The 7715-nt window shown below is 43.5% G+C and overlaps 1 pseudogene; it reads left to right on the plus strand.

The window, feature by feature from the left end:
* The first annotated feature begins 2211 nt into the window (after positions 1 to 2211).
* LOC100015363 (WW domain-binding protein 2-like) lies at positions 2212 to 4139 on the plus strand (annotated as a pseudogene).
* The last annotated feature ends 3576 nt before the right edge of the window (positions 4140 to 7715 follow it).

Raw genomic sequence — 7715 nt, forward strand, 5'->3', positions numbered from 1 at the left:
GAAGGTGAGGTGAGGTTAGCCACATTTTAGGCCTCTGGGAGGCTGTCCTGTTGCATGTGTGTGCTCCTAGGAGGAATGTGTTTTAGAGGGTGGGTGTGGCCCTGGAGGCACTCTATTTATTTTCTATCACTTATCTTGGGCTGTTGAATGTCCCATCTGGGAGCAGTTAACACAGGTAGAACAATAGAGGGAAATATGCACAAAATGTTATCTGCAGTCTTTGCCAATGCTGGCTTCCTCCAAATTGGCAGAGATCAGGGGCTCCCTGTTCCAGCCCCCCCAGTGTATTGGGCCCATTATTAGAAGTCAGAAAAGTCCAGTCCCTGGGCGTCTCCTCTCAGTCTGACCCTGGCAGGGAAGCTCAACCCCAGGGGATGGCTGCTGACTTGGAGGGCCAAATGGACAGGGACGCTGGGGACCAACCAGCTCTTATTTCCTTGTTGAGTCATTGACTAGCTAAGAATCTTTAGGGATGGGTGGCCCTAGACAGAAGTAGAGAAGGCAGGTTACTTTAGAACCTTGCACCTAGCAGAGCACATGGGGCTAGAGCATCAGAGCCATTAATTCCAACAAGATGAGGATGGTTAAATAGCTGGTCTGCATCACACAGTTAGGAAGTATTTGAGGCAAGATTTGAATTCAGGTCATAATGACAAGTCCCTAGCGCCATATTTCTTCCCCAGAACTACATGACCATGCTTTTGCCCATAAGACTCAGACAGCACTTCAGAATTTGTTTGAAGTGTTTGAGACAGGATTTGAATGCAGGTTACAATGAAGACAAGTCCCTGGTGCCATATTGCTTCCCCGGGACTACATGACCATGCTTTTGCCCATAAGACTCAGACAGCACTTCAGAATTTGTTTGAAGTGTTTGAGACAGGATTTGAATGCAGGTTACAATGAAGACAAGTCCCTGGTGCCATATTGCTTCCCCGGGACTACATGACCATGCTTTTGCCCATAAGACTCAGACAGCACTTCAGAATTTGCAGAGAAATGTATAGACACTATTTGACCTGAGCCTTAAAACAACCTTCTGAGGTAGGTCCCACTGGGTGTTTGGGGGAGTAGGGAGCCAATTGGGCCTGTGGTTTTATTAGTTAGGAGTTTCTGGTAACTCCCTTTACTAACACAGATTATCAGTGGTCTGGGAAACTGACCTCCCCAGGGTCACAGAGCCAGGATATAGCATCATTAGAATTTGACCCTTCTTCCTCTGTTGATACAGTCACACTGTGCAGTGGATAGACTACTGGGCTGGGATTGGGAAGAACTGAGTTCAAATCTGGCCTCAGATACTTCCTAGCTGTGTGACCCTAGGCAAGTCACTCAGTTCTTATGTCTGACCCTTACTGTTCTTCTGTCTTAGAGTTAATACTAACACAGAAGGGAATTGTTTAAAAAGTAAAAAGCAAAGGGGGTTACTAAATGGACAGAGGGAGAAATAAAATGCTGCGTTGTGGAAGACCAGCTTTGCCCACTTTATTTTGTTGTTATTTTTTTAAACATGTCCAATTCTCCATGACCCCATTTGGGGGTTTCTAGGCAAAGATAGCAGAGTGGTTTGTCATTTCCTTCTCCAGATCATTTTACAGAGGAAGAAACTGAGATAACTAAGATTAAGTGACTGACCCAGGATCACACAAAAGAAGTGTTGGAGACTGGAGTTGAATTATGAAGATGAGTCTTCTTGACTCGAGGCTCAGGTCTCTATCCACTGAACAACCTAGTGTTGGACTAGGTGTTCTTTCAGCTTCCTTTTGGCTCCTTTTTGGTGCTGGACGAACCTGCCTAGGGGGCAGTGGCTCATTGGACAGGAATATTTGTTTCACAGAGACATTCCTCCCCAGTGGGAACCTCCTGGATGTTCCTAGGCAGTTGGTAATTTCTGCAAATTCCCTCAGCTGCTAATCCCAGAGCAAGTAGACATCATCTACTGGGGACAGCTGGGTGGCTCAGTAGACAGAGAGTTAGGTCTAAAGACAGGAGGTCCTGGGTTCAAATGTGGTCTCAGACATGTCCTAGCTGTAATGATGCTGGCCAAGTCACTTCACCCCCATTGCCTAACCCTTACCACTCTTCTGCCTTGGAGCCAATGCATAGTATTGATTCCAAGATGGAAGGTCAGGGTTTAAAAAAAAAAGAGTTGGACAGGACTGGAAAAATAGAAATGTTTAAAAATTGCTTTTTTTGGGGGGGGTTCAGGAGCGGGGTGGCCTGACCATGGCGCTCAACAGGAACCACTTAGAGAGCGGAGTGATTGTCAACAATACAGAAAACATTCTAATGACCGATGATCCTGTGGAGCTCTCCTTCAGTGACATGGATCATATGACAGATCCCTTCAAAGGAACCAAGAAAGGCAGCCTCTATTTACCTCCTTACAGAGTTATTTTTCTGTCCAAGGGGAGAGATTCCATGCAGTCATTCATGATGCCATTTTACCTAATGAAGGACTATGAGATCAAGCAGTCTGTGTGGTGCTAGTTACATCAGGGGAACAGTGAAGGCAGAAGCAGGAGGTGGCTGGGAAGGATCAGCTGTTTACAAATTGACCTTTGCAGCAGGAGGTGCCATTGAGTTTGGACAGCGAATGCTACAGGTCGCCTCCCAAGCTTCCAGAGGCGAAGTCCCTAATGGAGCTTACGGATACTCTTACATGCCCAATGGAGCCTATGCTTTTCCCATGCCCGCCGCCAATGGAATGTACCCAAACCCTCCAAGCTATCCCTTTGCTCCACCTCCACCTGAGTTTTATCCAGGACCTCCTATGATGGATGGAGCTATAGGGTACATGCAGCCCCCACCACTTCCATATCCTGGGCCCATGGAGCCACCTTTTGCAGGTGGCCCTGATGTACCATCTACTCCTGCAGCTGAAGCAAAAGCTGCCGAAGCTGCTGCCAGCGCCTACTATAATCCTGTCAATCCCCATAATGTCTACATGCCCACGGACCAGCCCCCCCACCTCCATATTACCCCCCAGAGGACAAGAAGACCCAGTAGATGCACCTACAGTCTCCTCATCACTCACCTGGTCCCTTATTCCCCCAGAGCTGAGTTTGCATTTGGTGGGGAGGCTTTTGTCAGACCTGGCCTTTCTCTCTAGGTCTGTGTGTAGTTAGCAGTAACAAACATGGAGAGAAAGGGAGTAGCCTGGGAGAGTTCCAGCTGGCCTAGAGACACTGATACCTCTCCTCCACCTTCGTCAATGGGACTTTCCACTGGAGTCGCCATTTCCAATTTACTCCTATTGCATTAACACAGCATCCCATAAAGGAGGGATGGTTCCTGTCCAGCTTCTCAGCTTCTCCCCAGAACTCTTATTTTTTTTTATTTTTTCATTCATTTTGGACTATACTTGTGGCTCCTCTCAGCTCAGATCAGCAGAATTATCTTTCTCCCAGCCCTGGGAAGTTGGCTTGAACTCATGGCCTAAAGGTCCCCTTCCAGTTCCTATCCACATTCCATCACCACTCTCCAGCTACGAAGCCTAGTCCAAGTTTCCAGTGTGATACAAGATTGGACAGTGGCTTGCCCTCAAGAGCCCCATCTCTTCCATTGCTCTCCCTTTGGGGTATCACACCTGTTCAGATTTCCCTGGTTTTTTTTATAGCCCCACCACTTTGTTGTGGGTTTTGATTGTGAGCCTGGGATACCCAGGGTGGATACTTGGGGAGAGGGGAGGAGAATAAAGGGAAGACTGCTCAGCTGGGGAGAAAACATATAAATGATTGCTCGGCTTTGCTCCCTTGTATTCCTAACTCATGCTTTTAGAGGGTCTTGAGGATCCCATCCCTCCTGTGCTCTGTGAGCTGCCTAGTCTCAGAGCTAAAGATTGCACAACCTTTCCCACCCTCCTTAGGGCTCCTCGCTAGGCAGAAATCCGGTGTACTTGGGGCCTGGTTTAGTCTTGAGTAAAAAGCATCTGTTGTCAGTCCCAATTCAGTTCTCATCTCTTTAAGCTTCATGCACCTGATTGGTGACTCTCCCCTGGATGCACTAACTTCCTTTGATTTCCTCTTACTGGCCAGAGTGTGAGAAGATCTTTATTTAAAGAGAACTCCCTATTTATTTGAACAAAAATCCGGTTAATATATTAATGTGAAATAAACCCTCTTGCACCTTGAAAAAAATTGCTTTTTTTCCCAGGGCCTCACTCTGTATTTTATCTGCACTTTCCTCTTGGTGCCTCTGACCTCATGGGTTCCTTCCTGCCCTTGGTGATGCATGAATGGAGATTAGGCAAGTGCAGCTGGAGGAGTAGGTCTAGAAGCATCTGAGGCTCCCCATGGTCCGATCAAAATGGGAGTGTATTTGGCAGATGGAGGAGAGAAAAGGGTCAGGTTTGGGTTCATCTTCCCTTGGGCTATGGGGGAGTATTTAGCAATAGAAGGCTGAGAAGCAGAAAGGGAGGAAAAATAGGTCAGGGTGTTAGGTTGAGTAGATGGGGGAGCTGTGAGGGGCACCCAAGTGGCTAGAGATTGGGGGTGCTGGGGAAGGAAAGACAGTGTGGCATTAGTCACTGGAGTTTGGGGTGTTTGGAGAAGTTAGCAAAGGTCATAAGAATTGGAGCTGGCAGGGGCTTTGCAAACGAGGAAACTATAAAATGGGGATAGCGATGCCCTCCTTGCCTATATTGTACAGTTGGCTATTTGGAAAATCAAGTGTCTTAATGTGTAAAGAAGTGCTTAGCAAATATCATGTGCCATATAAATATTCCATTAAAAATATAATTCAAGAGAAAAGGTCCTTGAAAAAATGGCTGTGAACCACTATTGACTACAGGACATGTTTTAACTGACCATAAGAACTTTCCCACCTTTGGTGGCAAAGTATATAATCAATAAAAATTTTTACCATAAAAAAAAGAAAAAGAAGAAGAAAAATGGGACCTAAGACTCAATTTACTTTCTTTCTTTTTTTAATCCTTATCTTCCATCTTAGAATACTGTTTATTTGTTCCAAGGTGGAACTGTGGTAAAGGGTAGGCAATGGTGGTGGTGAGGGAGTGACTTGCCAGGGTCTTACAACTAGGAAGTATTGAAGGCCAGATTTCAACCCAAGACCTCCTGTCTCTAGGTGTGGCTCTCCATCCACTGAGTCACCTTTTTTTTTGTTCCTGCCACCAGTGGTGGTGGTGGTGGTGGTGGGGATGCCAAATTTTTTAAATTTAATTTAATTTTCAATTAAGAAAAAAATCTATTTTTCCCATTTCCCTTTCCCTTCTAACTCAAACAAGGAAAATAAATGAAAACAAAACTCTTGTCAGGGTTCAAGCAAAACCAATTTTCTCATTGGCTGGGTCCAAAAACATAGATGTCTCCTTGTACACCCTAAGCCTGTCGCCTCTCAGGCAAGATCCATACTAAGACAGAAAGTAAAGATTAAAAAATAAAAAATGCAAAGAGAGTTACTAAATGGGCAAAAGAATGAAGAATGCCATGCTGTGGAAGGCCACTTTGCCTATTTAATTTTTTTGTCATTTTTCAGTCACATCTGACTCTCCGTGACCCCATTTGGAGTTTCCTAGCAAAGTTGCCAGAGTGGTCTGCCACCGCTTGCTTCATCATTGATCCTCTGTACTCATCAACCCTCTTCAGCATTGTTTGTCTTTATATTGTTACTATTGCTCTCTTGTGGATTATTCTCCTGGTTCTAGAATTATTCTCCTGGTTCTGGTCACTTCACTTTGTTTATGTTTATACAAGTCTTCCCTGGCTTTTCTGAACCACCCATAATTAAGCATCCATTTTGATGAGTTCAAATCTGGTCTCAGACATGTACTAGCTAGGTGACCCTGGGCAAGTCACCTATTCCATTGGCCTTGATTTTCTCACCAGTCAAATGAGATGGAGCAGGAAATGGTCAACTGCTCAAGTATCTTTGTGAATTCCAAATGGGATCATGAAAGAAAAGGACTGAACAACAATAACCAAAGCATTCCATGATATTCATGTATAATATTGTCATTCTAATAGTGGTCTATCAGAGACAAAGATGCCTTAGCTTCAAGGGAAGACCAAAAGGCAGGAACTTCAGATATTCTGGCTGGTTTGGAGGCAGACTGATGCACTTGGTCCTTCAAATCATGCCATGGTTATAGCCTGTGTTTTCTGAGGTCAGAATTAATTGTAGCCTTCAAAATAGAGAAGGGAAGCTCTCTGGATCTATATATAAGAAGCACAAGATTCCCCCCATCCCTTCCTAGTTTGCCATTGACATGTTGGACAGTCTTGGGGCACATAGCTTCAGTGGCTCAATGAAATGGAAGGGATTTTAGCAATAACTGGGTTCCATCCTCTCGTTTTACAGTTGAGAAAATGAAGGCCTAGAGAATAGGAGGGACCAAGATTACTTTGTGACTTTTCTAATCTGGGTCTTAGTTTCTTCAATTTAAAATCAAGAAGTTAGAGAAGATGCTTTTAAGGACCCTTCCTGCTGTAATATTTTACATTCTGTTATAACACCTAATGCAAGACTCTACTTTTATAAAGCAGTATTTTTAGCACTTTAAAAAAGTGGATATTTGTAACAATGGAACTTTAAAAATTTATAGAAGCTGGAGTAGCTAGCTAGGTGGCTCAGTGGACAGAGAGCTGGGTGTGGAGACTGGAGACCTTTGGTTCTAATCTGGTCTCCAACATTTACTACACGTGTGGCCCTGGGAAAATTGCTTAACCCCGATTGTCTCGACCTTACCCCTCTTCTGCCTTGGAACCAGTACTTGGTATTGACTCTAAGACTGAAGGTAAAGGTTAAAATTTTTTTATAAACCATTTAAATTTAATATTAAAAATAAACAAATAAGATTAGTATTAATATAATTTATGTTTATTTTGTACAATTTTTATGTTATTTTAAAATTATTTTTCTCCTTTTTTCTAGTTATAATTATGTCATTGGTGGTTGTTTATTTTTTTAAACCCTTACCTGCTGTCTTAGAATCAATATAGTAGTAAGGGCTAGACAATAGGGCTAAGTGACTTGCCCAGGGTAACACAGCTAGGAAGTGTCTGACACCATTTTTGAACCTAGGACTTCTCAACTCCAGGAATGGCTCTTTATTCACTGAGTTAGCTAGCTGCCCCCTCATATGTTGTGTTTGACCTTTACTCTTTAAAAATTTCTTGTGAGAGACTGATACACTGTGGTACAATAAAATATGATGGACTTCTCTACTAGCAGCAATGCAATGATCCAGGACAGTTCTGAGGAACTTATGAGAAAGATGCTATCCACATCCAGAGGAAGAACTGTGGGAGTAGAAACACAGAAGAAAAACAACTGCTTGATCACATGGGTCAATGGGAATATGATTGGGGATGTAGACCCTAAATGATCTCCCTAGTGCAAACATCAACAACATGGAAATAGGTCTCCATCAATGACACAGGTAAAACCAAGTGGAATTGCACATCAGCTATGGGGGGGGGGGATGGAAGGAGGGGAGGGAAAGAACATGAATCATGTAACTATGGAAAAATATTCTAAATTAACTAATTAAATAAAAATTTCCCCAAAAAATAGAATAAAAATTTCTTGTGAGTGCGTGAGGATAGTGTGGATTATTGCCATTTCCCTTTTGTCTTCATAGATTAATAAATAACTTTCCTTAAAAAAATTATATTCTCCTTACTCTTTTATTCCATGTTTGAGGGTCCCTCCTAGCTGTGACATTCTGTGCTTTAAGGTTCCTCCTAGTTCCCACA

The sequence above is a fragment of the Monodelphis domestica genome, chromosome 5 (assembly GCF_027887165.1).
Source record: "Monodelphis domestica isolate mMonDom1 chromosome 5, mMonDom1.pri, whole genome shotgun sequence".
NCBI classification, from domain to species: Eukaryota; Metazoa; Chordata; class Mammalia; order Didelphimorphia; family Didelphidae; genus Monodelphis; species Monodelphis domestica.